General features: G+C 43.4%; 1 long non-coding RNA gene across 1 annotated transcript; it reads right to left on the bottom strand.

Moving 5' to 3' along the window:
- Nucleotides 1-1,389: 1,389 nt before the first annotated feature.
- Nucleotides 1,390-12,116, bottom strand: LOC128350739 (uncharacterized). Its single transcript, XR_008319431.1, has 4 exons — nucleotides 10,577-12,116; nucleotides 9,242-9,411; nucleotides 8,350-8,479; nucleotides 1,390-3,348 (listed from the first exon to the last, which is right to left on the bottom strand). It is a non-coding gene; the product is annotated as an uncharacterized LOC128350739 (long non-coding RNA).
- Between the last annotated feature and the right edge of the window lie 1,115 nt (nucleotides 12,117-13,231).

A 13,231-nucleotide genomic window follows, 5' to 3' on the forward strand; every position in this document is an offset into this window, starting at 1 on the left:
GCAGTGATGGGCAGCTGAGCTGTGCCGGCTGCCCAGTCTACAGGTGAGCGAACCATCAGCATCTTAAGGTGGAACTACATGTTAGGTGACTAATTTGTGCTCCTGAGCCCATGTTCGTTGAGGTATATGTGAATGTGAGGGCAGAGGGGCATTTGTAGGGGAGACGGCTGGTTGGAATGCTTAACCCTTCCCATACCCATCATCAGGTACTTAATGTCTACTTAATGTTCCCCTGTCAGACTTATTTCTGGGCTTGGAACTCAGCAGAGGAAAAATTTGACAAAAACAGCCAGGAAGCACCATCAGAGGAGAATCCATGGCCAGGGAAATGGTGAACATAGGAAGCTGCCATATACTGAGTCAGACCATTGGTCTATCTAGCGCAGTATTGTCTTCACAGACTGGCAGCAGCTTCTCCAAGGTTGCAGGTAGGAGTCTCTCTCAGCCCTATTTCGGAGAAGCCAGGGAGGGAACTTGGAACCTTCTGCTCTTCCCAGAGTGGTTTCATTCCCTGAGAGGAATATCTTACAGTGCTCACACATCAAGTCTCCCATTCATATGCAACCAGGGCAGAACCTGCTTAGCTAAGGGGACAAGTCATGCTTGCTACGACAAGACCAGCTCTCCACACCCAGTTTATCCTTCGCTTCAAGTGCCCCCTGTCCTCTCTTGCATTTATTAATTTCTTTAGTATATTTGTATGCCATTGCCACCCCAAACTCACGTCTCTGGGCAGTGCATAAGCATTTGGAAGCCCCATGTTTGCCTCATATTGTTTCGTTCTGCCCTCACTCACAGAATTGTGTATCCTATTTATTACTTAGTTATTTTTCTATATAAACTGCTTTGAGAACTTTTGCTGAAAAGTGGTGTAGTAGTAGTAGTAGTAGTAGTGAGTAGTAGTAGGAGTAGTAGTTTAGAGGACAGAATGAGAAATGGATTGTAAAGCACAGAGTACATGTAAAAAGTAGTCCTGCATACAGTATGTGAATAAGGATTCATTCCCTCTCTCTCTCTCCTCACATTGTCAGTATACATGCTTTACATGTTGACCAATTATTCAGTAACCTTGTACTGCATCCTGTAAACTGCAAACCCAGAACTGTGTAATGTGCAGACAATTCCTGGAAATGTCTTTCCATCTCTAAAATACAAAGATGCATCCAGGAGTGCTGCCAGCTCAACAGTTTCTGTGTGGCTGATACTGATAATTGAACAAGGAAGGTGGCATTGAGGTGTATAGGATTGCATTAGTCACAGGTGCAATTGTGCATCTTCAGCATTATTTTACAAAAGAAGTATTAAACCCCTTAGTCTGCAAGTCCAGAGAGAGAAAGAGTACATGTATGCAAAATAGGCAGGCAAAACAAATGAAATGTGAGAGTAACAACAATGCTTAGCATTTTTATATAGCTCTTCTTGACAGAAGCACTTCTTGTACATTGTTTCAGTAATTGAACAACAGCTCTTCCAGGTAGGTCAGCAGTATGTGACAATATTATGCAGATGTGGGGGCTGAGGTTAAAAGCAAGTTGCTTGCCTTAGGCCACCAAGAGAACTCATGGCAGAATCCAGATCTGAACTGGAGACTGCTTGGTGCCCAGCTCACACCAGGATGCCATGGTGGATTTCAGTGTTGGGCGAAGGTGGGAGATTTCAGTAGGGAGGGTGACATTCAACAAGGTACAAAGGAATGTCCTCAGATGCATTTAAAGTTGACTAAAATAGGAACTGTTAAGAATATTAATTGTTTTATATCTCACAATACTTCTGGGAATTATTTAGGAGAAGACTCAAGCTTTTTTGCAGTAAAGGGGTTGGTGCCTTTGACATGCATATCTAGTATAAAGTCCTGCTTTTTATTTTTTATTTATTTTAAGGATAGAATATCTCTGATAGGAAGGGCTGTAGCTCAGTGGTAGAGCATCTTATTTGCATGCAGCAGGTTCCAGGTTCAAACCCTGGCATCTCCAGGTAGAGTTAGGAAAGACTCCTGCCTGAAACCTTAGAGAGCCATTCAGTGCAGACAATGGACTGACTCTGTATTAAGACCGCTCCCTATGTTCTTAACTTTAGAAGTGGTCTAAAGTTAAGAACATTCCAGCCCCCGAGGAATAGTCATGCCATCTGAAACATCTGTACTATACCAGCTCTCGTATAGCACTGGTATAGTATGCTCTGGCATAGTGTGGCACTGGCCTCATGATAATATAACAAAATGTAGGGGTTTTATGGATGCACCCACAAAGTAAGCCTGAAAACCTATGCTTCATGCCCCCCCCCCAATCCGCCAAACATTTCCATAGACCACATCTGGCTTTCATGTTTTTATATTATTATGCTTTTGCAAATAGGCAGCATTTTAAGGGGTAGTTATCTCACCAGAAAGAGGGAAGGCACTGAACCATGGGGAAATCATTTCAAGGAAGGGTGCCATTCTATTTGGTGGCTTGTGTGAATTATAGATGAAACTTCCCCTTCAAAAAATAGAGACGTGTTTTCAAAAGGGGGGGAAATTGGTCTATAAATTTTCTTCCTCTTTTTCCCTGCCAACAGTTAATATATTCAGGGTTTTTTTCACTGATGGGGGGAAGAAAACAGACTTTTTGGATTGAAATTGCAGAGAAAATGTCCTTGTCTTAGACTATTTTATTAGAGGAACAACTCAAAGTTTATATTAACTCTATAAATGGTTCAGTGGAAATGTTGTGCCTTTTTCAGCAGTAATATGCTATGCAGAATGACTAGATTCAGATAATGGTATTGGATGAGACGAGTGTTACTCAGATGCTGAGATATGTTTTTGTGCCACTTGGGTGATACCCCAGATGACAAAGCCATTTATCATTCCAAAAGACAACTATTTACCAAAAGTAAGGTGGATCTGCAGATGCTACTTCCAACAAAAGATGATATCGAGTAACATGTTACATTTCCTAATCACCAGGCAAAGATGTGGCAACAAGCATTTAAAATTGCTATTTATCCTGAATATACCACTGCCTGAAATACATTAAGTTCTGGTTTATTTATGTATAAAGGATCTGGTAAGTATGGCTTGGTCACTAAAACAGTAACAGAATATAAGGTGTGCAGCCAGGGCTTTTTAGGAAAGTAGCCCCTGCGTTGTCCAGGAAACCCTGTTTGGAATGTTATGGAGAGAAGATGACACTTCAGATTCTGTCATTAGTGGATTAGTGAGATTTGGTGCCTGATTCTCAAGAGGAGGTCAGTATAAGATAGTGCCTGCTTGCTCTTTGAGAGAAAAGAGCTGGTTTCATTGCGCTCTTGTTTGAGAAAAGGACAGCCTTCTTCTTCCTCTGTGGCCGAGTGGAACAGTTAATCTCTCTGTTGTTGGAAACAAAATAAGTCAGAATAAAGCAAGTAAACAACAGAGTCTGTTAAAACCATCTTCAAGAACATCAACTGGAACATACTTCAGTAACATACAAGAGTATTATCTAAACCACCAACCATACCAGCCACTGTCAAATTGTCAAATACCCAAATACTAGCTTCAAAGTTATGTATGTATGTGAGTTAAGTAAGAATGCACCAAAATCTTGAGACTCATACATAAAAACTCTAGTACTGTTGTCTTTACATAAGGTATAATAAAGTCTCTTTTCTACCAACGCCATGTCTAGTCCTCGCCATAGATGACCTAAAATATCACCTAGTGAGCCTGTGTGGTGGCAGCATAATCAGAAGTGCAAGGCATTTTATGACTTATAATATTCTAAGGGCGGGGGGTGGGGAGTCCTAAAAAAGGGTATTGCAGACACAGGAGACCCAGGAAACATCATAGATGCTGAGGTTGTTCTTATGAGCTTGGCTGCCACAGGCTCACCAGGTGATATTTTAGGTCATCTATGGCGAGGACTAGACATGACATTGGTAGAAAACAGACTTTATTATACCTTATGTAAAGACAACAGTACTAAAGTTTTTATGTACGAGTCTCAAGATTTTGGTGCATTCTTACTTAACTCACATACATACATAACTTTAGAAGTGGTATGATTTGCCACTTAGGTGCCACATGGCCACTGAGGTTGCCACATGGTTGGCCACTGAGGTGCCTGACTGGCTCCCGGTGGCACCTCAGTGGCAAACCTGCCTAGGGAGCCCACCTCTTAAATGGGGTTAAGGGAGTGAGTGCTCCCTTAACTGTGTTTATTTGATCATAGCAGCCAGCACTGACAGGCACGCTCCCATTACTGAGGAGATCCCCACAATGCACCTCACACTTGTGGGATTTCCGCCCCTGGAAATTGTGGGATTTCTGGGGGCTGGAACAATGCATCCCAACCTCTATGCTCCCTGGGGCAGTGGCAGACTGTCTGGGTGTGCGATGTGCACACCCAGACAGTCCTTGGCAATTACCTGCAGGGAAGGTGGGCTTCTGCAGCCTTCCCCGCAGTCTGCCCACTACCCTGCCCACCTGGTCATGAGAACCACTTCGCTATCAGCTATTGCAAACCGGTTGCTTAAGAATTTACATATACTCTTTATGCAAATTATAATAAGGTGCTGATTTATTCTGTTAGCCTTGTTCCTTCACATAATTTAATATGTTGGTAAAGGTAAAGTTGTGCCATCAAATCAGTGTCGACTCCTGGCGCCCACAGAGCCCTCTGGTTGTCTTTAGTAGAATACAGGAGGGGTTTACCATTGCCATCTTCCACGCAGTATGAGATGATGCCTTTCAGCATCTTCCTATATAGCTGCTGCCTCATATAGGTACCAGCGGGAATTCAAACCAGCAACCTATTGCTCTCTAGGCAAGTTACGTCCCCAGTGTGCCATTAGATGGCTGTGTACAGCCCATATTTATCTGTCTCCATTTGCATCCAGATGTGCATGTCAAACGTGCCTCTGTCTTGTACCTGCTTTAAGGGACATGGGTGTGTCTCCTATTTCCCATCCTAACTTAGCCATTATCAATCTGATTTGAGCCTGATTCAGCCATTATGCTGTATGAGTGTATAAATGTCTGTGCACTTGTACATGTGTTTGTGTGAATGACTGTCTTCATTTTAAAAGTGAGCCTGTATACAGATAGAAAGTGTACTGTTGTACCTGTGTTCAGCATAACATGTGAGTGACTGTACCTGTGTACAGATCTGTACGTGTGTGGACTATATACTCATTGTCCAGTTGTTGAACTAAACATGTGAATGGGGCTTTGGACATGCCATACATCAAATTGTATGTAATGAATTGTCTAGTAAATATGCAACAGGCTTGAATTATTTACATGAGAAGGTTAAGAGGGCAGAGCAGTTTGAAGCAGTGTTCCCTGTAACAGGGATTCCCAAATACAGCTCCAGGCATCCCTAGCGGCATTGCCATTTGACTGGGGATTGCGTGAGTTGTAGACAACATCTGGAAATCCATTTTACAAGGAACACTGACCTGAAGCGATATTTTATTCCATAATATTCCATAATATTTTTTCCTGCTTGAGCTCTTATAGCAAATCATCTGACAAAAATAGAGTTCCAGTGCCATTTAATATTTTGGTAAATTGTATGTCCAAATTGGTTCAATACTTTCAGAGATGTGACCATTTTACAAAGAGAAGCAGTGCAGCCATGTGTGACCTTGCAAATGACCCTCAATTAATTTTTGAGGGTGGCATCCACACACGCCTTCTTTGTCCTTCTACAATATTGATTGATTGATTGAATTTTTATACCGCCCTTCCAAATTTGGCTCAATAGATCTGGCGTGGTGCTTGCTTTTAACATGCCAACACTGATGCAAGTAAAACAACGACAAGAACAATACTGTAGCTGGCCTACTACAAACCATGGTTTAGAGCAGGACTGCTCAACTTCAGCCCTCTTGCAGATGTTGGCCTACAACTCCCATAATCCCTGGCAATTGGCCACTGTGATTGAGGATTATGGGAGTTGTAGTCCAAAACCAGCTGGGGGTCCAAAATTGAGCAGGCTTGATTTAGAGCAGGGATTCTCAGTGTTGGGTCCCAAGATGTTATTGGACTTCAACTCCAATAATCTCCAGCCCCAGTGGCCTTTGGTTGGGGATTATGGGAGTTGAAGTCCAATAACATCTGGGGACTCAACATTGAGAATCCCTGGTTTAGAGCATGGGTAGGTGATGTGCAGCTCTCCAGCTGTTGCTGAACACAACTCCCATCATCGCCAGCCACAATGAATAGTGGCTGAGGATGCTGGGATTTGTAGCTCAACATCTGGAGAACCAAGGTTGCCTAACCCTGGTTTAGAGGATTGGAAATAAGCCATGGGCATTCTCTTTTTCCATGCATGCAGTTTCCTTCTCAGTTTCCTGTTTAGCGCTAAGCATAGGTTGCCATGATGTCCAGACTGGCAAACTATGCTTAGTATTTGATCTCTAAACAATAATTGGCAATCATGGCTTGAAGGATCATTTGGCTGTGCACAGAGGTGTGTGCACAGATTTCAAGCAGTAGTTAGTTGCTTCATTAACATTTCAGCATGCACAAAACTAAAGCCCAAGGGCAAGCTGAGAAAGAGAACCACCAAAGATAAAGGCAGATATATTGGTCACTGAAACTTGCTGTATCTTGATTGTTTTCAGGAACTTATTATGTTCCATTAGAACTGGGGTATTTGGGGTCCCATCATACATGCATGTTTATCACTTGATCAGGGGCGGAGGGAGGCCAGCAGCAGCCTTGGTCCAGCTCGCCACCGCAGCCCCCCTCCCCAATATGTCAGATGCTAAGCCCCGCCCCTGTGTCTTATGTGAAATGCAGCACTGGTTTAGCTCTCAAACGGGGCTGCGGGGCCCCATTTGCAAGCACAATTCTCGGCCAGTGCTGTGTTTGCAGCGTGGCCAGGAGCGACTCTCCCTGCCTTGAACGCAGTGCTGGCCAGGGATTTTGCCTGAAAAAGGGGCTGCACAGCCCCATTTGCAAGCAAAGATATGCCCCCTGTGTCTGACATCAGACACAGGGGGCATGGCTGGGGCACCAGGGGTGGCCCCTGATTAGCAGTGGCCTGGGTTCTTCGAATCCATTTGCTCGACGGTGGCTCTGCCACTTGATACTGTAACAGCAAATGGTGGCTTGTATATATGAATTAATCATCACAGACCTTAGATAGCATGTTCTGATTATTCAGTTCAAATGTCACCTCAGAATCGATAATTTTTAGTGGAGTCTATCCATGTATGCAGCTGATAGTCATTAGGGCCTGGTTCACACCATGCATGATTATTGCAGGTTATACATTTGTTTGCAAGCGCCTGTGTGTGTGAAATTACGCCACTAAAGAACACTGCATTTGAGATGAGGTGAGGAGGACATAATTAATTAATTAATTAATTAATTAATTAACCACTCCATCCAGAGGCTCTGGGCGGTGTACAACAACTTTTTAAAAAGACATAAAACCCACAATTCAAACACAATGCTAAAAACAATATAAAAACAATTCAAAAATGATTAAAACTATTTAAAACCGATTAAAATATTTTTAAAAACAACAACACTTTACAAGCCTTGGAAGGCCAGGCCAAATAAATAGGTTTTTAGGGCTCTCTTAAAGGCCGACAGTGAGCCTAAACTGCAGATATCTGCTGGGAGTGCATTCCATAGACCAGGAGCAGCTACAGAAAAGGCCCGGTCCCAAGTCACCACCAGATGTACCGGTGGTAACTGGAGACGGAACTCTCCAGATGACCTCAATGAGCGATGGGGATCATATGTAGGTTTTACCAGTAGTATTCTCACCATTCACATTCATTAGCCATCATGACAGAGTGATCAAGAGATGAAGATATATGTGTGAACCCTGAGGGGAAATGGGGAATGAAGCTAATTCTGCTTCAGGTCATTCTGCTTTTAATATTTCCTACTTCTTAAGTATGACCCATCTGATCCAGCCATAATGGCAAGAAGTGCAGCTGCCATCTTTTCACCTTGTTAATGGTCAGACTTGGTTGCAGTCACATGAAGAAAACACTAGTTAAACGAAAATGGCACAACTCTGGTAATGACAAGGAGGGGAGCCTCATCATCTATGACTGTCTAGGAGGCTGAACATCTATGACTGTTCATGCAGGGAAAGCTAGTTTTGTATTGACAGATTACCTTTCCACGCTATGCCCAATAGCAAGTTGCTTCTCTCTCACTAATTTCACAGAGTTCATTTCAGCAGCTAGTATTGCCCTGTATTTTACCTGTGTCTGCAATTTCACCGAACTCGCACATATACACGTACACCTCACATGCTCTCTCAGATGAATTAGACTTTATAGGTAATACCAAGAAATGATATTGTTTATGTTTGCTTCATCATAAATAATTGATTTCTTCTTATGCATATATTACAATACCTCATGAAACGTATTGCATGGGAAGCTTCAAAAATTCTGTTCAGTGTTTTGTTATACTCAATATCATAAGAGGGGAATGTTCTCATCCTTCAAAACAATGGCCTTATGCTGTGCCTTCTGGACCCTTTTCCTTTAAAAAAAAATGAATATACTAAGTTACTCTTAATAGAATATTAGAGTGTATAATCTCTCAGAGTGCAAGCCTCCTGCAGCTGTCCATTACAGTATGTTAATTTTGGTATGAAATAAGATAATATAAAGCTATCAATAGTGTGTCAGACTATTGGTTCATCTTGCTCACTATTTTCAGCTCTGACAGTTGCATTTTAAGATCTTAAGCAGAGGTCTTTTATGGCTTTTGTTCTTCCAAGATCCTTTTAATGGGAGATGCCAGGATTGAACCTGAGCCCTTATACATGTAAAGCAGACAAAGCCTGACTTTTATGTTCAGATATTCCTACATGGAAGGCACTTCCAAGTAGGAAATAACATGCACAATGCATGTAGATTACTGCATGTTGCAGATCTCTTTATTTAATTTATCTAACTCACATCCTGCTCTCTTCAGAGCAATGTACACAGGGAACTCATTTTTTCTATATAGGAACCAATCAGATCCATACTTCCTAAGTTTCACCAGTGCAGATGCCCATCTTAGAAATATTGAAAACTGTTGTGAAAAGAGTAGTTTTTCTTGGTATATGGTGCCAAATCCATGCATGTTAGATAACGGCCAAAGTTCACCTGAAAAATTAAATCAGCAAATCTTTCCAAAAGTGAAAAAGGATTATTTTTCATGCCACATTTCCTTTTCCTTTGGGCCTGCCAAGACCCTACATGATCCCTAAATTATTAAATTAGGGCTTCCATGATCATCCAAAGGTCATGGTACCTAAAGAGTGTTAATGTGATGGAAGTGTCAGATACAATTATCTTCGGCAGTAAAACATGGTTTTATAGCCCTAAATACAATAAATTAGAGTGCGCTGCTCAGACTGCTGTCGTCAGGGATATTTCTGCACCATTAAGGTTTGATGAGGAAATTCAGTCTTTGCTTGGATGCTGGGGAGGAAAATGGGAAAGCAAAGACTGGGAGTTAGTTTGTTTCACTTTATATCATTTCTATTGCTTCTGTTTGATGGAGTAAATATCAGAGCAATCTTCAAATTTGATATCATCTTATCTTGTGGGTAAAATCTAAGCAAGGCCCTCTTATGGTGGTTCCAATATATATATCTTTGGAGCTGTCACTTTCTGATGTATTGGCCTAGCTAGCATTTCTAAATGGCTTGAAATGTGAATCCCATGCTACCTTTCTGGGCACAGCCAAACAAGCTATAATTGATTCATCACAGTCTGTCTAGGCAACTTCTTTGTTCTTTGAACAGCCAAATGAACCATCAAGCCTGGGATCTATTTTTTAAAGACATTTTTGGCTTTGTACTTCTCTATGCATGAAAAACTTAATGATATTTTAGTTCCCAACATTGCAACACACACTCTCTAGCCTTATTCACATGCCATGTTCAATGCACTTACAATCTGCAAGTGCATATATGTACATACACTTGGGTATGTGTATTCACACATGTTCAATACATGTACAGTAGTACACTTCAGTGGTGTAGCCAGCAGAAGGGTAGCCCCATTTCCCTCTCGCTGGCAGCCCCTGCCCAAAGGGTCTGTGGCCCAATTGCCTGCACACATTACATCCATGCGCATGATGTCACAGACAAAGGTGCATGGCCTCGGTTTGGGAGAGCCGCTCGAGCTCTCCCAAGCTCATTTCCAGCCAGCTTTTGGTGGCTGGCTGCATTTATTTCCCTTTCTCTTCCTCCAGCGAGGGAGAGAAAGGGAAATAAATGCTTCCAATCAGCAAACACTGGATGAAATGCAATCAAGAGGGCTGGGGTGTGGCTCTTCCACTATCGGGTCATTCCCCCGATGCAGCGTACAGATAGGAAGTATACTAGGGCAGAGCCACCATTGCATAGTACGATTCAAGGAACCTAGGCCACCACTGAAAAGGGCTGCCAGTGCCCTCAGTGCATTTGCTATGATAGAATGAGAATTCACACCTCAGAAAAAACGTCTGAGGTGTGAATTCTCATTCTATCATAGCAAATGAGATTTTTTTCAATTAGACAACTCTCATGACCCCACTTTCACTTTCTCACACTCTCAATTACTATGAATATGAGGAAGTAATCAATTTAGCACACTTCACCTTATGAAGACAAACCTCAGAATTCACCAAAATTCACCCCTCTGCCCAATCACTCTGAAATTGGGGACGGGTGGTAGCCTCCACCCATTAGGCACTATCTACCAGCCCACCCCACTCCTTTGGGGCAGATCCACTTTCTGCCCCCAATCTGCCCCAAAGACACCCAAACTTCAAATATTCCCAAAAAATCAGCCCTCTGCCCAATCCCCCTGAAATTGGGGTGGTAGCCTGCACCCATTAGGCACTACCACCCCACCCCACTCTTTTGGGGCAGATCCACTTCCTGCCCCCAAACTGCCCCAAAGTCACTAAAACTTCAAAAATTCTCAAAAAAATCAGCCCTTTGTCCAATCCCCCTGAAATTGGGGTGGTAGCCTCCACCCATTAGGCACTACCACCCCACCCCACTATTCTGCCCCAGTCCCCACTTTCTGCCCCAATCTGCCCCAAAGACATGAAAACTTCAGAAATTCACCAAAAATCAGCCCTTTGCCCAATCCCCCTGAAATTGGGGTGGTAGCCTGCACCCATTAGGCACTACCACCCCACCCCACTCTTTTTGCCCAGATCCCATGCTATGCCCCCAAACTGCCCCAAAGTCACTAAAACTTCAAAAAATCCCCCAAAATCAACCATGGACCGAATCACCCGAATTTTTCATGCCCGAAATTCGGATGATTCGGCTCGGGCCCGAAAAATATCGGGGGACATCGGGGGTGATTCGGTTCGGCCCCGAATCACCCGAAATTGCTCGTTTCGGGCACAGATCGTTCTGTGCCCGAAATTTTTTGCACATCCCTAGCCCAAAGGCCTGAGCTTTCTTTATTCTAAACTACACTTTGAGTTTGTCTGAGCTCGTGTTCAGCCCTGTGTATGGGTATCTCCTAGTCATGTAGCCAACCTGCTTTCTATATGATTACCTTCCTGTGTCAGTCAGGAAAGACTCAAATGGTGCTAAATACCAGACCATCAATACAAATAGGGCAGGCTCACAAATTCTATCGTATTACCAAGGACAGTGCTTAAAATTATGACTGCAGTCCTTGTCTTTTCTCCATCCCATTGCTTCCATCCCCCTCACCCCCTCAATGGTCACGGCTGTGGCATTGCTAGTGCCAATTGGTCAAGCTGCAGCCCCCTAACCTCAGAGACCTCCCCACCTTTACCCGAACCCTGCTCCTGCTCCTCCCTACAGGAGCAGCAGCAGTGGTTGACCGGGCCCTTCCTTGCTGCCGCTCTGCCACAACCTCTCATTTCCCTCAGGCTGCTGACAGGCCCGGGCCCATCCCTCGCCATTCCGTCTTTCTCTCTTCCCCTCCCTTCTTTTTCTTTCTCTCTCTCTCCTCTGTTCGCTCTTCCCCTCTGTCTTTCTTCCCCTCCCCTTTTTTCCCTTCCTCTCTCTCTTCCTTCCTGAGTTAACAGATCTTGTTTCTTCATCTAATTCACACAGCGGCAGCCTCCATCTCCTGAAGAAGCTCTTTCCTCCCTCATGACCCCCCTTTTCTCCAACCCCTGCCCACTGTTTTTCTCTCCTCTTCAATCAAGCACATCTTCTGACCAGTAACGGTTGCATTCCAACTGACCTTAACCATCACATGCTCCTCATCCCTATATGCATATAGAATGCCCACTGCCCAATCACCACGGTGTTTCTGCTCTCACAGGCTTCTCCTCCCTATCTGCATATGGAATCCCCACTGACCAATCACCATGGTACTTCTGCTCTGTTACCTCCAATTGGTAAAGCACTGTGTGGGTGGGGCTTGCCATATATGTCCTTAGCCTTTTATATTTATAGATTTTTAGATGTTTTAAGCTTGTGCTCCGTGCTGCGATTGCTCAGTTCGGCCTTACCCATGTTGCCTGTTCGAAGTCACACACTATGTTAAGACGTTTTGAGACATTTTAAAAATATGACATTGACTTCACCCCTGTCCTAGGCTGAACAGGGGAAAAATTAGACAATCTCTCCCACAGAAGAGTGGAGGCAGCATTACTAAGAATTAAAGCAGACAGGGGCAGTTGTACACAAAGTAAGCACATAAAAACCCAAGCCCATTTCATCACAGAGGGCAAGTTTTGCCCTCTTCACCATAGTCTCTCCAAATATGAATACAACAAATATTTATATAATGCTTTTCAACAGAATTTCCCAAAGCAGTTACATAGATATAATTTTTTTTAAATGGGTCCCTGTCCCCAAAGGACTCACAATCTGAAAAAGAAACATAAGATAGATATCACCAACAGCTACTGGAGGAATGCTGTGTTGGGGATGGATAAGGGCCAGTTGCCCCCCCCCCCCCCGCCCGCCTGCCGGTAAAAAATATGAGAATCACCACTTTTAAAAGGTGCTTCTGCAGGGGACAAACCCAGAGCTTAATTTCCCCAACAATTCATGAATATGGTAGAAAATAAAAGAGTGTGCTTGGGGCACATTGAACTAAACCTGGTGACTCCAGCCATTGAGAATCAACCCCTTTCCTGTCTGCATGACTCAATTCTGTTACCTGTTTAGGGTTGCCACTAGGCCTGTGCTTGTGTGTGCAAAGCTGAATAATCTGCACCAGCCCTTTGGAACCATGTAAAGGCAAGAGACATGTGTAATACTCTGTGTAATGCTGTGCATTTTTAGTGAAGGCAGGCTCCTTTACT

Source organism: Hemicordylus capensis, chromosome 3 (assembly GCF_027244095.1).
Source record: "Hemicordylus capensis ecotype Gifberg chromosome 3, rHemCap1.1.pri, whole genome shotgun sequence".
NCBI classification, from domain to species: domain Eukaryota; kingdom Metazoa; phylum Chordata; class Lepidosauria; order Squamata; family Cordylidae; genus Hemicordylus; species Hemicordylus capensis.